Source organism: Mauremys reevesii, linkage group 20 (assembly GCF_016161935.1).
Source record: "Mauremys reevesii isolate NIE-2019 linkage group 20, ASM1616193v1, whole genome shotgun sequence".
In the NCBI taxonomy this organism is placed as follows: Eukaryota; Metazoa; Chordata; order Testudines; family Geoemydidae; genus Mauremys; species Mauremys reevesii.
Window position 1 is genome coordinate 7,173,124 of NC_052642.1, and position 17,010 is coordinate 7,190,133.

The 17,010-nt window shown below is 43.5% G+C and overlaps 1 long non-coding RNA gene across 1 annotated transcript in view; it reads right to left on the reverse strand.

Moving 5' to 3' along the window:
* LOC120387522 overlaps window positions 1-17,010 on the reverse strand; it is a 98,704-nt gene that overhangs the window by 17,811 nt on the left and 63,883 nt on the right. The window lies entirely within an intron of this gene.

The window sequence follows — 17,010 nt, forward strand, 5'->3', positions numbered from 1 at the left end:
GTCTCAGAATGCTAAGACAGGCTGCTGAATTGTTTTACTGTTGCAAAAATAAACAGATCCTCACCTTGTGTTCATTGCTGTAACTCTGCTCATGAGAGCAAGGCTGGTCCAGTGGCTGGTGCCCCAGCCTAGGTCTTGAGAGACCTGGGGTCACATCGCTATTTAGACACAAACTTCCTCTGTGACCTTGGACAAATCACTTAACCTCTCTGTGCCTTAGTTCTCCCCTACCTCATGGGGGTGTTGTGAAGATAAAGACAATAAACATTATGAGGTGCTCAGATCCCAGAGTAATAGGGGGTCATATAAGAGATGGTAACTGCTCATCAAGGGGAGTAAGGGCTTCAGAAATTGGCCAGATGTCCTTCAAATGCCATCAACTTCTCATGAGATGCTTGAACAGAGGAGTAGGGATCATGAGGCTAAGTGTGAGACGTGCCCACATCTTCTGAAATCAATGAGGATGTCTACACAGCAGCTGGGAGCAAGCCTCCCGGCCTGGATAGGTGGACTTGCACTAGTGTGCTAAAAATAGCAGTGTGGACATTGCAGTTCAGGCTCTTCTGCCACAACACCCACACGGCAATTTTTAACATGCTAGCTCAAGCCCTGCTAGCGTGAGTCTATCTAGCCGGGCTCCGAGGCTTGCTTCCCGCTGCAGTGCAGACATTCCCAATGTGAATACAAGGTGCTCAGCTCTGTCCAGGATCAGTCCTTACAGCTGGGGAATACGTGACAAAGTGGCATGGAGCTCAGAAACAATGGTAAAGGGCACCCTAGAAATACCTAAGACTAGCTAAACAGAATAAAATACTACTATTAATACCCAGCTCTTGTACCAACATAAGATCAGCATCAGCATCCTCGTTGCACAGATGGGGAACTTAAAGCACAGAAAGATGAAGCTACTTGCCCAGTGTCACCCAGCGGACCAAGAGCAGAGCTGGGAATAAAAGCCAGGTCTCCTGAGTCCTAACATAGAAAGAAAGAAAGAAATTTGGTTCACCAAATTTAGAACTCATTCCAAAATCACAGGAATTAGATTTGGAGGATGACTCCAACCTTCACAGGTTTCTTTCTACTAGGGGAGTTCTGTCCTGCTGCATGATCACTGTTTTGTTTTTCTCCTGGATGCAGAGCAAGAATCAATCTTAAACAGGAATCTTTGGCCCTAACTCTGTTCTATGCTACTGAGAACAAACCCCATTGAACTTCATGAGGCTACTGAGCAAGGAGCAGCTCCCTCCCATATGCCAGACGTCAGGTATTTGTTTCTTCCTTTGTGGTAATAACCCATCTCCAATGGAGGTCTGTGCTAGTGGCCCTGCCGTGGTTTCACCTTGTGCGCTGGGGGAACTCCAGTTGTCTTTTATCTTTGATGTTGCTGGGCCCTTTTCTGTGCGCTAGGGCAGTTCAGGAGGTCATGACCACATCTGCTCAGGGTAGTTCCGTTGTAAAATTAATTTAGCCTGCCACATCAAAGGAGGGACTGAGAAAGCTGTCGCATTTCCTCACCACAGATTTTTATCTTCGCTCCCTCATTCACCTGACAACACAGGCACCTCCTACCCCAACAACCAGCAGAGAGAGAGAGAGAGAGATTGAAATGATAATTAGTAGCCACCCTTGAGGGCTACTGACACCGGGCTCTCTGGATGCTGAGCCTTATACCCACTTCTGGAAGACCAGGCCACAACCAATTTCTTCCTTATTCCCCCAGCAAGTTATTTGTTTTTCTCTTTAGACAAATCACGAGTCGCAGAATGACAAATAGCAGCTACAGCGCTGCACTTAACTGCATCAGTGCAACCTGTCTCCCTTCCCAGGCCCTAGCTCCATTAAGCCAATGCCATAGACCTTGGAGGACAGAACCCAGAGTGATTAAGTCAAGTGCATGTATGTTTTTGGAGCCAGAGTTCATGATCTCTCTTCCCTTTGTGATTAGTTCTACAGATGAGCCTGAGTTGTGAAGTTTGGGCCCAGAATTCGATCTAAATCAGATTTTCCTTGGTGTCTGGGCTGCTGGAATTGGGTAGCCATCTTTAGCCCATTCTGGGATAGGCCTAAGTTTGGCCTCTAAATCTGCATCCAAACATCCCCAAAGTTTCTCTGGGATAGGGCTGGCTGTCTTGGTTCTGATCCAGTGTTCTGGTTCAGGCTTATCTCTAGCTAATTCCCAGTTCATTTATTTGTAATTTTGGAAAAGATGAGAAATTCTTTAAATGTGGCAGGACTTTTTATTCACTGAATTATAAATAAACTAACCCTGGTCAATTAAAGATCAATTTCCCTTGTTTTGCACCCTCTTTGCTTTCCACAAAGAGCTCCCTCCCATACTGCTGCTGATATGCTCATTAGAGGAAAGTATCAGGAGAAGGAGCATTTTCAAACTCCATCTCTTCCTTCCAGTCCTCCTGGCTTCATGTCCTGATTCTCTCTCCCTGGGCTCATTTAACCTCTTCCTTTTCCTGTTAGAGTCGCTTTACTGGGCCCCTGTCTCATTCTGCATAAAGTTCATGCTCCTCGTCCTGTATTCTAACATTATGCACAGCTCTGCTCTTCTCCCATCTCCTCTTCTGTTGCTCCCCATTTTGCCCCCTGTGTCCTCTTTACCACCTTGGGGCTCCGTTGGTCTCCTCAGCTCATTTTCACCTCTGGGGCCTTTCTCATGCTTCTCTATGTGGGACACATTTTCAAGGGCTCAGCTCCCATTAAGCACCTACATAAGTGGCCAGATTTTCAAAAAAGCTCAGCACACTGGGTGCTTATCTCTTTTGAAAATCTGTCTGACAGATCTTGCAATTTCCTGCAACATCTTTGTGAGATCTGGCTGTATTCAACTGATGTACCATTGTAAGCCAGGGATGTTTTGTAATTCCATGGGGGAAGGGTGACCACATTCTCTGTAATGCTTTCACCTTAAGAATAAACGTGCTTGCTTAGAGAGAGCTGTGTGGTACCCTATAACAGTGGGCAATTATGCTTTTATAGCCTCTGAAGAGAAAGCAGAGAAGGCCTGCTTAGACAGTCTGGCTTGCTGGGGAACTCACAATGTAGGCAGGGAACTGTGCAGCCTAGGAAATCCCCACTCAGGAGGGAGAAAGACATGGGTCTCCACCCAAGAGAGAGAATGGCTGGAGAGCCAGAAACTTGCTGGACCATGGAGGGGGAACACAAGTGCAGTTGCCCTGAACTGAGATACTGGGCCCTTTATGCTTGTTACAAACTCTATCTTCCCATGGCCCAGTGGCCTCATTCACCTCTTTCAAAACCCTCCTTGCTCATCTTCATTTTCATCACTGGCTTCCATTCCTGTGCTCTTTGCTCCTCTCCTCCCGCCCAGCCGGAGGCTCAGTCAAAAATACCAAAACTTATAAGGTTTTTTTGCTACATAATAATATTTATTACTTGCTTTAACTCTCGTCCTTCCTTTCCTCATCCCGTGTCCGCTAGCTACATTTCCTCAGTATATCTAATTAAAGCAATGGTATCCATTCACACAGATTCTTATGGTTGTGTGGGGTCCTACCGACTTAAATGGGAATCCTTATTAATGGAGGCAGTCTGTAGAAGTGTGTCACCTTTTCAGGATTAGATTGTTAGCTTTTTGAGGCAGGGACCAGGGGTGAAATCCAGGCTTCACTGAAATCAATGGGAATTTTGCTATTGACTTCAGTGGGGTCAGGATTCACCCCATGTCTTTTTTTGATCTCTGAAAGGTGCCATTTAAAGTTGTATCACTATATAAAAGTCTACCACAAAGTTGGCTATGGACTAAACTTGATTTATTTTCTTGAGATATACTGTTCTGATGGTAACTTCGAGCTTCATGACACAAACATGTGGGGCATGGGCAAAGAGATGTTAACATGGTAAGAAAAGGGTGGAAGCAGAAAGCTGGGAGAAATTCAAAGCTTTCATTTCATAGAAACCTCACGAAAAAGGGTCTCCATTTTAGCTGATGTGACCCCTCCCCTTTAAATTCAGCACTGGGAAAACTTTAGAGGAAATGTAGGGCAGGGGACATTTTTTTTTGTCATCTGTACAATGCCTAGCGCAACGGGGACCTAGTCCATGACTGGGGTTGCTAGTGCTACTGCAGTACACTAAATAAATAAATAAATAAACAAACGACTCATTCAGTAGAGTTTTCATACATTTCTGACATGAAGCTGCATCACATAGCATGCTAGTTACTGAACCAGGACTATGACCCAGGAGTCCTGGTTCCCAGTGCACTGAGCTGGCCACATTTCTTCCTCATTAGCTCTGCATCAAATATTTCTGAGACAACTGTCTCCTCCCTACCTTCTTATCTTACTTTATCTAAATACCGAGGGCCAATTTGCTGGAAAATGGGCCAGCTCTTCAGTGTATCACACGATGTGATGGGGAAGAATGCTTTTGGAGTAGTTTTACATGGGGTGACCAGACAGCAAATGTGAAAAATCAGGACTGGGGTGGGGGGTAATAGGAACCTATGTAAGTAAAAGATCCAAAAATCAGGACTGTCCCTATAAAATTGGGACATCCGGTCACCCTAGTTTTACATTCATTATGAAGAGGACCCAACTCTGCGAGAGTCTGATGACTGTGTGGTCCCGTGAACCCTCTTCTCTCATTGACTTCAGCAGGAGCCAAAGAAGATGAGAACCTCACCAGACTGGGCCCTAATTCACACGTCCTTAGAAAGCAGCATTCAGAAGTCTGTCCTTTTAAGTCCAATTTAAGTAAAACACAGAGCGCAACTGATTCCTGGTGCAACTTCATTGCCTTCACTTGGAATTACACTGAAGATTAACTTGGACCAATGTTTTCAGGTGAGCTGAGGACATCTGAAAAGCAGGGGGGAAATGTCATTGTTCATAAAGGACCGACAGCATCATATGAGAGAGAGAGAGAGAGAGTGAGAATTCTCCCCCCTTTCACTTCAATAAGGGCAGTTGTGAGGACACCAGGGTTCAGCCAGTGCTGGAACTAACTCTGAACTTCTGGCACAACAGCTTCCCTGAACTAAAAACCAAGAATGCCTCTATCTGTAACAACCTGCTGGGATACGGTCCACAGCCAGCTTTCTCTGCAAGACCTAGGATGCAGTGTCTGTTCATGACAGCAACTGAAGCAAAAGCCTTTATCCTCTAAAACAGACAGGCTCCCATGCAGCACAGTAGACTTCAGCTTGAAACCATATAAAATCTATCACAAGCCCAGGGTTTGTTGCACATGGTGTAGTCATAAACCACAGTATTATTTGCCAGGTAGTACAGGAAGATGCAGGATGTTGGTCCAGAGTTAGGGAACATCAGCAGAGCTGTGTGTGTGAAGGGAGGATGCTCATAGCCACCCTGAACTAAACAGGTTTTCAGGCACTACTGAAAGGAGGGCACTATATTCAGGTTGGAACTGAAGAAAATTAAAACAGACAACAGACAAAAATTCTTTAGCCCTGCTGGGTTCCCTTTGTTTGCTTACATGGTGGCCTTCCTACTGAGATTCACCCTGATTCAGAGTGATCTGGATCACTTGGTAAGCTGGGTGTAACCAAACAATATGCATTTTAATATGGCTAAATGTAAATGTAAACCTCGGGGAACCAAGAACTTAGGCCATACTTACAGGATGGGGAACTCCATCCTGGGAAGCAGTGACTCTGAAAAATGATTTGGGGGTTATGTGGATAATCAGCTAAACATGAGGTCCCAATGTGATGCTGTGGCCAAAAGGGCTAATGCGATCCTGGGATGCATAAACAGGGGAAACTTGAGTAGAAGCAGAAAGGTTATTTTACCTCTATATGTGGCACTGGTGCAACTTCTGCTGGAATGCTGTGTCTAGATCTGGTGTCCACAAGTCAAGAAGGAAGTTGATAAATTGGAGAGGGTTCAGAGAAGAGCCACAAGAATGATTAAAGAATTAGAAAACCTGCCTTATAGTGAGACTCAGTCTGTTGGGCTTAACAAAGAAAAGGTTAAGGAGTTAGTTGATTATGGTCTATAAGTATCGACATGGGGAACAAATATTTAATAACTGGCATGGTCCAATGACTGGAAGCTGAAGCTAAACAGATTCAGACTGGAAATAGGGTGCAAATTTTGAATGGTGAGAGTAATTAACCATTAAAACAATTTACCAAGGGTTGTGGTGGATTCTCTGTCACTGAAAAGTTTTAAATCAAGATTGGATTTTGGATGTTTTCCTAAAAGATCTGCTGCAGGAGTATTTTGGGGGAAGTTCTGTGGCCTGTATTAGACAGGAGATCAGACTATATGGTTACAATGGTCCCTTCTGGCCTTGGAATCCATGGGGCCTATCGAACTCTAGTGACTGACTTTGTGAAGAAAAGAAGCTTTTGTTACAACTTTGGGAATATGTGCTCCAGGAATCTCAAAGGGAAAGGTGGATGGCTTTGCATTTTGGGCTTTTCTGGGGATCTAAGGTTTAGTGGCCTGTCCCTGACTGCGAGCAGGTTGAAGTGCAATGCAGAATCCTGGTAACCTCATTCACCACAGTCCTCCTGTGCCCTTTCTTTGCCATTCCCAGTGCACCCTCTATGCCAGGGTTTGCCACAGAGCTAGCTGACTGACTGCACCAAGGAATTTTCCATTGGCCAGCTATACCTCCTGTAGGGCCCCTGTATATTGCTGGAGTGTGCATAGAGGCCACAGTGGGGGACAGAATGTCTGTCTCTAGGGTTACAGCCTCTTAAGATCTGGGTTCATGCCTATCACAATCACACACGCTGGTACAGGTATTTAGATGCAGCACATCATACTGGATGGGTTCAGGTTGCAAATTAAGGAACAGAAGCTGGATCTGGGGTTTGAATTTAGGACTTGTCATCGTTTATTTCAGTGCAAAGTAAGCGGTGTAAAATGCTCCCACTCTGAGTAATTTGCAGCACAGTGCACAGGTGCTAGTGACTGCACAAATTGCGGAGCAAGGAGATTCAGGCCTCTTTGGATACACAGGCAGGCCTCTCTCTAGTTATGCCCCTCCTTAGTAAACTGTCCCTGCTGTAATTATTGTGTAGCTAGTGACAGTTCACAACTACTGTACCTTTTCACCACGGGTGAAAAGACTCAGCAAGAAATCAAGTGGACACAAGATGAACTATTCCTGCTGGAGTTTCACTCTGTCACAGACAGACCTTCAATAAGCCACTGGAAGGACATTAACAGGCACATGACTCTATAGCTCCGTCCTTAACAGAGCCTCAAGGACGCCCCACAAACTGTCACTTGGTTTAAAGGAGGCTAGAAAGAAGGAAACGTTGTTTTCTCGATGAAGTTAATTCCATTCCCCGCTCTCTCTCCACGCATAGCCTGACCTCCTGTGGCTGCCCCAGTCTCACATCCTAAGTGAGTGAGCACATTGGTGTGCATGCTGCTGCTGCATTCTCCCGGCATATGACACGCAAGTGTCAGCATTCTCAACCTCATACGATAACAAATCTGCAGATGCCCAGTCAGTCATCTCAATACCTATTAAAAGTTATGAATGGCTCTGGCTTTTATACAGTGTGCAGGGTTTCCAAAACTGGGGTCTAGGAATTGTGTGTAAGAAAAGCTGCAGGAACTGAGAAGTATGCTACTTTATAGATTAAATCCTGATGGCCTTGTCCGTCTTTGTCTGAGCTGGCCAGGACTTGGGAATGTTTTTCTGTGACTGCAGGTTCAAATCATTAAACTGGTTCACTTTGCCTATGTTTGTGGCGCTTGGGTAGTCTATTTCCACACATAGTATAGTGAAAGAGTTGCCTAGCAGGAATGTTGTTATTATTATTAATTATATTATTATTATTAGTTGTATTATGGTAATGTCTAGTGGCCCTAACAGAAATAGAGCCCCATTGTGCTGGGTGCTGTACAAAGATTAGTTTGTTTCTGCCACTGACTTTGTATGTGATCTTCCCCTCTTTCTGCCTTTGTTTCCCTTCTCCCCCTTTGTCTGTCTTGTTTATTTAGATTGTAAACTCTCTGACTGGGTCTTCACTAAAGAACTGATCTGAGTTATCTACACTTGAGCTACTCCTTTTGAGTTAGCTTAGCTTGAGTGAGTGCAGTCACACTGTGAAATAACACCAGATCTGTTGTTTCAGAGGGGGAGCCGTGTTAGTCTGTATCAGCAAAAACAACAAGGAATCCAGTGACACCTTAGAGACTAAGGAATTTATTTGGGCATAAGCTTTCATGGGCTATAACCCACTTCATCAGATGCATGGAATGGAATATATAGTAGGGATGTATAAATACACAGCATATGAAAGGGTGGGAGTTGCCTTACCAAGTGGGGGGTCAGTGCTAACGAGCCAATTCAATTAAGGTGGAAGTGGGCTATTCTCAACAGTTGACAAGAAGGGGTGGAAATCACTTTTGTAGTGCTAATGAGGCCAATGTAAACAAGGTGGCCCATTTCAAACTGTTGACAAGAAGGTGTGAGTATCAGCAGGGGGAGATTAGTTTTTGTAGTGACCCATCCACTCCCAGTCTTTATTCAGGCCTAATTTGATGGTATCAAGTTTGCACATTAATTCCAGTTCTGCAGTTTCTCACTGGCACTATACTCACTCGTGTGTGTCTGTAAGACTTCTGGGGGCGGATCCCATGATTCTTAGTAGAAGAGTCACTCTATGAATTATTTCCCAGTAAATTGTTGGAGAAATTGTCTGTCTCCTCTGGGCACCAGGAGGGAAATTGGAGGACAAGCAGCACTTGGGTGTCACTAGCCTGCATCCACACTAATGACTGGTCATGTTAGCAGCTGATGAGTTATGCTAATTCAAGCTTTAGCCTGTGCCCTGACATGGGCCAGCCAACTTGAGTTAAAGCACTGCCACACTCGAGTTAAGGGTTTTTGTGTGGGGATGGGACTTGAGTTAGGGTAACACTTGAGTTAGAGTGGGTATGTCTACACAGCAAAGAAAAACCCATGGATGACCAGTGCCAGCTGACTTGGGCCCGTCTGTCTCAGGCTGTGGGGCTATTTCATTGCTGTGTAGACTTCCAGGCTTGGGCTGGAGCCAGGGGTCTGGGACCCTGCCACTTCACTGGGGAAGTGCATATAACAGCCCCGTTGCCCAAGCCCCGCGAGCCCAAGTCAGCTGGCACAGGCCAGCTATGGGGGTCCAGTTGCTGTGCAGACAGACTCAGTGAGAGTTAACTTTGCAATGCAAACAAGCCCTTTGGGGCTGGGGCTATCTTACACTACATGTATTTCCAGTACCTAGCACAATGGAACCTGACCTCATTTGGGGCCTCTAGCTGTTAATGCAAATAATTACTCCCACTGATTGCCTTGTTGCTACATTGTTGTGTGTAACTGACTCCCCTTTTCATCCACAGGCCAAAGTATGATTATTGGAGATTGCCAGTTCAAGCCCAGAATTGTTTCGCTCAGCACTTTAACTATAATCAACCCATCTCTTTAGAAAGGCCTTTAGCTTCCACTGTAGATGTTCCTTTCATCTCAGCCTTTTTTAAATTGGTGCTCCTTAAATCATGGAAATAACTTGGCAAAGAGGCCAAATTACAAAAAACAACAGTTGAGAACACAGGTAAATGCACATAATAGGGCTTCAGAGGAGAGGAATGAATGTAATCAAGTGAAAGCTCAGAACACCAAAAAGTAAACATGGGGTCATCAGCATGCTTCTTTCACTTATCCCTCAATTGCACTTCATAGATCCAGGCTTCCTTTTGCTGTGCTGTTATCACACTTTCCTTTCGCTGTGATTTATTAACTGTGGAACTGTCAAATTATGAAAGTGAGGTTCTAGAAATACTTATTAATGTTTGAGAAATTCATTTCACACTTGAATACTTTTTCTAACACTCACTAATGTCCCTCATTTTGGTCATATGGGACTACAGGGCAAGAAAACAAGGTCTCTTATTATATATTTAGCATGTGGAGATGAAGGATGAAAAGTTATTAGAAAACACTCTGCAGCAACCTTATGCATTTGGCCCCGTCTTGCTGCACATGGGGTGTGGGTGTGGACATATGCAGGGCAGTGTTTGTATGGTCAATGACACACCATTTCAGTTTTCGTTCAGTCATTATTAAGAGAGCGCTTTTAATCCCCTCTGAGAAGCTTGAACATAAAATTCCTTTCCTTACCAGTTTTGTCCTTCTCTGTTTGGCAAACACTGATCTTTCCCCTGTATTGCTAATAGAACTTGTAATTCAAAAGGCATTTCTGTTTATTACCCTGTTAGTGTACATGAATCAACAGGGATGTCAGCACAGCTATGGGGAATAGGGGTCATTCTTGAGCTCCTGCTGCTTGCTTTGTGCCAGCAAAATGGAAATACCTTAGGCCCTACATAAATAACAGTGGCTATTTTGTTTCAAATATTTCATTTCTTCAGAGCAATGTATTGAAACAAAATCAATAAATACACCCTCCTTCTTAAATTTGGAGAACATTCCCTAGTAGAGTATGATAATTAATGCTGGCTAAAATCTTTCCAATGGAATGTTTTTCCACTGGAAAAAGCAATTTTGTCAAAAATCAAACTTTCCATGGAAACATGTCGCTTTTGATGAAATTCTGTTTAGAAAAAGAAAAATTAAAACCAAATTTCCAATTCAACCTTATTAGAATGGACTCTTTCAATTTTTTTATTTCAAAAAGACTTTGTTTCAAGATCAATTATTATGTTATACATTGTAATGTAGTATATAAAATTTAAAAAGTCTGAATCAGAACTTTGACCCAAATTTATTTTTTTTTTCAAAAATTTCATTTAGTGGGACATTGTCAATGATTTTGTTTCAAAATTTCAAAATGTTGCAATTTTCCACAGAATAGAAATTCTGAGTTTCCACCAGCACCAATGATAAATGTATAAATTAAGTGTAATATTAGATCTAAGCAGCTCAGGAGTGTCCTATTACCCCACCCTGCCCACTGAGACACAATCTAATAGGAAATGGCTGCAATAGCTCTAGCTTTCCTACCAACAATTTCAATCGTTGCTTAAGAAATCCACATTGGGGACTGCAGCTCTGAAGAGAGGCTTCTGCTTTAATGTGTGAACACTCAACTTTGGCGACTTCTTAGAAATTCAGCAGTGGTGCTGCTGGCATTGTACTGAAGTTTTCCTACAGCAATAGGTCCCCCCTAGCTCCCCTTCCTTAAGCTAACCTGATCTGTACAGTATCAGAGGGGTAGCTGAGTTAGTCTGTATTCACAAAAACAACGTGGAGTCCGGTGGCACCTTAAAGACTAACAGATTTATTTGGGCATAAGATTTCGTGGGTAAAAACCCCACTTCTTTAGATGCATGGAGTGAAAATTACAGATGCAGGTATAAATATACTGACACATGAAGAGACGGGAGTTACCTAACAAGTGGAGAACCAGTGCTGACATGGCCAATTCAATCAGGGTGGATGTGGTCCACTTCCAATAATGAGGAGGTGTCAATACCCAGAGGGGTAGAATTGCTTTTGTAGTGAGCCAGCCACCCCCAGTCCCTATTCAAGCCCAAATTAATGGTGTTAAGTTTGCAAATGCAGAGCTACAATTCAGTTGCAAACTTAACACCATTAATTTGGGCTTGAATAGGGACTGGGAGTGGCTAGCTCACTACAAAAGCACTTTTCCCTCTCTTGGTATTGACACCTCCTCATCAATTATTGGGAGTGCACCACATCCACCCTGACTGAACTAGCCTTGTCAACACTGGTTCTCCACTTGTTAGGTAACTCCCTTCTCTTCATGTGTCATATTTATACCTGCATCTGTAATTTTCACTCCATGCATCTGAAGAAGTGGGTTTTTTACCCACGAAATCTTATGCCCAAATAAATCTGTTAGTCTTTAAGGTGCCACCGGATTCCTCATTGTTTCTGATCTGTACAGTAGTATTCTCGTCCTGCTGCTTTACCACTGCTGCTTATAACAGTAATTTTTTTTTGCAGGCAAATATTTCAGTCTAGCACTGAGCAAGCAGTAATTTTTGCAAAAGGAGAATTTGTACTGTGAAGCTATATTGTTCCACTGTAAGCAATTTACTACACTATGTAGTCAGGAATCTACTGCTGCCATGAGTTGAGGGGAGCAAATGACTCCTCATACAGTGCACAGATGGCTAATCTAAGTTTTGGCTTCCTATAAATAGGGAGTAAGTGGAAAAAGTGCTGCCCTTTGTAGCTCTCCAGTTTTCCAAAGATGTCAGTTATAGGGTGTGCATAGGGAGAAAAGCAGGGGGAGTGGCCCTGCAAGAGATCCAGGGAAAGGTGAAGGGGTGACTTGATTACAGCCTATAAGTATCTATATAGAGAACAAATATTTAACAATGTCTCTTTGATCTAGCAGAGAAATACATAACATGATCTAATGGTTGGGAATTGAAGCTAGACAAATTCAGACTGGAAATAAGGTGTACATTTGTAATGGTGAGAGTAATTAACCGTTGGAACAATTTACCAAAGGTTATGGTAGAGTCTCCATCACTGACAATTTTTAAATCAAGATAGGGTATTTTTCTAACAGTCTGCTCTAAGAATTGTTTTGGGGAAGTTCTATGATCTGTGTTATACAGGAGGTCAGACTAGATGATCATAATGGTTCCTTCTGGCCTTGGAATTTATGAATCTTTTCCTTACATACTATGGAAAGTATCTCACTTCCAGCCTGAGATCATCCATCAAGGAAGGCCATGATGGGGATACACTGGGTTGTTTGCCTTGTTTTGTCATTCACCCAGACTGTGGAAGCAAAGCAACAGGGGGAAGGGATAGCTCAGTGGTTTGAGCATTGGTCTGATAAACCTAGGGTTGTGAATTCAATCCTTGAGGAGGTCACTTAGAGATCTGGGGCAAAAAGAAATTGGTCCTGCTAGTGAAGGCAGGGGGCTGGACTCAATGACCTTTCAAGGTCCCTTCCAGTTCTAGGAGGTTGGTATATCTCCAATTATTATTTTACTATAGTTAATACAGCAATCCAAATATTTGCTGGTCCGCACTTTGGCTACAGCTATGTTCCACACAGCTCTGTAACATTTGAAGGAAACATTTCAAGAGTCCATGTGCTAAATTGCATGTGTACTTTGTGCATGCCTGAATTGTGCACAAAAGTGCCAGTGCATGCAAACCCTGCTGGTGTTCGATAAACAGTTTGTATGTGTGCAGTTTAGCATGGGCACTGCTGAACGTTTGGCCCTGAGTGATCATTCGCCTGCTTCTCCTTGCAACTGTTGTTGTCTGTAAGGTTTCTTGCCTGCAGTCGAGACCACCTATGGGGTCTGAAGGTGCTATTGCAACATTTAGCTAAGCACGACGTCTTCCTTATGTAGAACATTCACCCTTACTAAAACCACACACACTGGTTATTACACACATTGCAAATTGGCATGAATTTGTTAGGTGCCATTTACATTTTCCTTTTTTTGGAGCAATTTATTTGTATATTTTTATTTAAACCCCCAAGGGAGGACTGGGGCCATGCAAATCAACTATTTGTTCCTTACAAATTTATACATATAGTGCCCAGTAGCCAAGGATCTGAAAGCACTTCACAAATATTAATGAATTATGCCTTATTAAATGGCTTGTCGTTTTCTCCATTTTACAGGTGCAGAAACTGAACCACAGAGGACCCTGGGAGCAGGGTCAGAGTTTTCCAAAGATCTCAGTATCCACAACTGAATCCAGATTTTCAAAAGAGCTTGGCACATTGGGTGCTCAGCTCTTTAGAAAATCTGGCCACCCCTGTCACAGTGGGAACTGCTGGGTGTTGGGCACTTTTGACAATCTGCCCCTTAGTTAGGTGCATAAATTGAGCTGAGTTCTTTTAAAAGTTTGAGCCTAAATGTGGATATTGAACATTTGAAAATTGGTCTCTTAGGTCTTTTGGCCCCCACATTGTTTCCATGCACAAAAAGCAACATATTTACTTTCTAAAGAAAGACTTTATTTTAAAATAAGGAAAGTCAACAGGATGAGCAAAAGTAACGTTTCCATGGGCAAGAGCACTGGATGTGTGCGACTCCTCTGTAACCAACAGCAAAAACTCTGAGAACAAAGTGCATTTGTTCTCTTGCTGAATGTAATGCCACCTGAACCGTGGAAGGAGATTGAGTGTTTCAAGGGCCTGATGGATTTCAGATTTATTAGACACAGGGGGTACATCTACACTGCAGTGTAAACCCAGCCTTGATAGAACTCGAGTTAGCAGACCCTGGGTTTGTTAACCTAGGGCTTGAGGGTCTCCAGTCATTTGTAATCCAAGGTTTGGAATTTGTTGAATCCTGGGTCCCAACCTGGGGCTCCACTGCCTACACTGTATTACGTGGGCCCGAGTCCAGCTACCATAACCCAAACTTCCTGGCACCCTCCCAAACAGTGACTGCTTTAGCCCTTTGTTCATGGTGCTGTTTGGGAAAATCTGACTGTCCACCAAATTTGACTGTCCCGAGGACAAAGAAAGTCAGCCCATGAGATTGTGGGATACTTCTGGCAAACTCCCAGAGCAAGAGTCCAGTTGGGCTTGGTCTGTGCTGCAAAGCAATAGGGCTTGAACACAGGTTCCTGTCTTGACTCAGGCTGGGCCCCTCCATTTCCATGGGGTCCTGGGACCCTGGGTCCAACTGATTTGCCTGTAGACAGAAAGGGGTTTAGGCTTGAGCTTGAGTTCAAACCCTGGGCTTACACTGTAGTGTAGACACACACTAGGATTTCCCCCCTCCTTTCTTGTCTATAAGAACACAGTGTGGAAGATGATAAAGGACAGGAACAAGGGGAGCAGACTTTGTAGCCCTTAAAATTAAAAAGACCTTTTCTGAATTGTGAAAAGGTCTTTGCATGAAAAACTAGCCTCATTGTAAATGTTACGTTATTCTGTAAACTTCTCCCTTGGAAGAGGCATTTCACAGCTATGGACGTGTGACAAATGTGACTTATTTCTTAGATGAAAAAAAACATAATCACAAAGCACAGATGGAATATTTATGCTGTAAGATAATACACATGTATCTGTAAATAATGAGGGCGAGATGTGATATTTCATCTTTAGTTTCATTACTCATGATCTATGCAGCTTTCAAGATAGATTTGTTATACCACCACATTCCAGTATATATTTTCCCTCCCTTAACCTTCTCTAGCACATACATTCTATACAGTCTTGGCAATTTTCTCAGTGGTAACACATACACACTGTATAAGCTACACAGAACTGGCATCTTTTTCAAAGGACATATTCATGATCCATTTTATGACGTTAACTAGGCTGAAAAAAAGCTTGGGGTGTGGGGATATAATTTCAAATACTTTTTTGGAATGTTTCCTATTCAGAGAAGAGCTCCAAGGTGCAACTCTAATGAAAGGCTGCTTTATTCTAGTGTTACAGGATTGTTCTCTTGAACTGCTTGGACACGAATCACAACAACAGTTTGCTCCCATGATAGAGAGCTTTGTTTCAGTGTCTACATGTTCACTTGTGACATGGAATAACTGAAGTCTGAAATTAATAGCTCTAATATTTTAGAATCAGCATGAAAATATAAACAACAAGATTACTGTTCAATGAAACTGAACTAGTGGTTAATACATAAGCAGACAAATAAACAAGTGCCAAACTTCTATTTTTGACTTTGTACTCATTCAAAATATCCAAAAGGGAGTTACGTGGGTGGGAGAGAAAAATCATGCATGGACACACAACAAAACAAACGAAACAGTGTGAGCTAGTGGTTAGAGCAGCGGTTCTCAACCCACGGCCCAATCAGCACACAGCTGCGACCTATGTGCCATCCTCTGGGCCATACAGGCAGTATATATATTGTGTGGATGGGGCCCACATAACACATAGAGAGCTGCATATGCGGCCCACAATGGTAAATGGGCAGAGAACCACTGGGTTAGAGGATTGGACTGGCAGTCCAGATCCTGAATTCTCTACCAGGCTCTGCCGTACACAGGGCTGGCTCCAGGTACCAGCTAAGGAAGCTGGTGCTTGGGGTGGCCAATTCAAAGGGGCGGCACTCCATCCGGTATCGGGGTGGCACGTCCGGGTCTTCGGCGGGAATTTGGTGGTGGGTCCCTCATTCCCTCTCTTCCTCTTTGAGCTGCTGCCGAAGTGCCGCTGAAGAGGAGGAGAGGGAGTGAAGGACCCGCCGCCAAATTGCCGCCAAAGAAGCGGCGTGTTTGAGCTGCCGCCGAAGTGCTGCTGCTCGTCTTTTTTTTTTTTTTTTTTTTGCCGCTTGGGGTGGCAGAAAAGCTGGAGCCGGCCCTGGCTGTATATGGAGATTTTTGCAAACCAGAATCACTATTGCTTATTGCTAACAGTAGCCAAGTCAGCAGGCCGTACTGAACCACTATTGATAATTGCTAAAAGTAGCCAAGTCAAAAGGCTGTAAATTGGCCATGCAGTGGCCTTAGCTTAACCAAGGCAGGAGGTGACAGGGTTTTGGGTGCCACAGAAAGGGCTGCTTGACCCTGTGTCCTTCCTGCTAAGAATGTTGAAATTGCTGATATATGTATTTTAGAAAAACAGGAAGCTTGTCTATATGTGCCCTCGGGAATGTATCTGTTAGGGCCTCAAGGCATGCACACTCTGAAAAAACGCATCTGGTTAATTGATGATCAGAAGGAAACCTCTTGCTTGACCTTTAAAAACTGCTTGTTTAGCAAGTTTTCTTTAAGTGACATGTCATTGTATTACTAATGTATAAATAAGGGGAAAAAGTTTGAGGTAGTTGGACTCTCTGGGAGGGACTATTCCTCTGGAGACATCTTGTGGTACCCACTGGCTGACGGAAGATTGGTCATTGGAACACTGTCTCTGTGCCACTCGAGAGCCACACTCAGCTTCAGTAATTATCGAGGTTTGGGGGTGTTTTACTAACCTGTTGTGGACGTGTGTAAATGCTTGAAAATAAGTAAAATTTACCTTTAAGTGAAAGCACTCCCGTGATGTCCTGTTTGTGCCAGCCATCTATCAGTTGGACGGCCGTATCTCCCTTGATTTATTTCCTAATACCACCTCGCACAGAGTAAAAG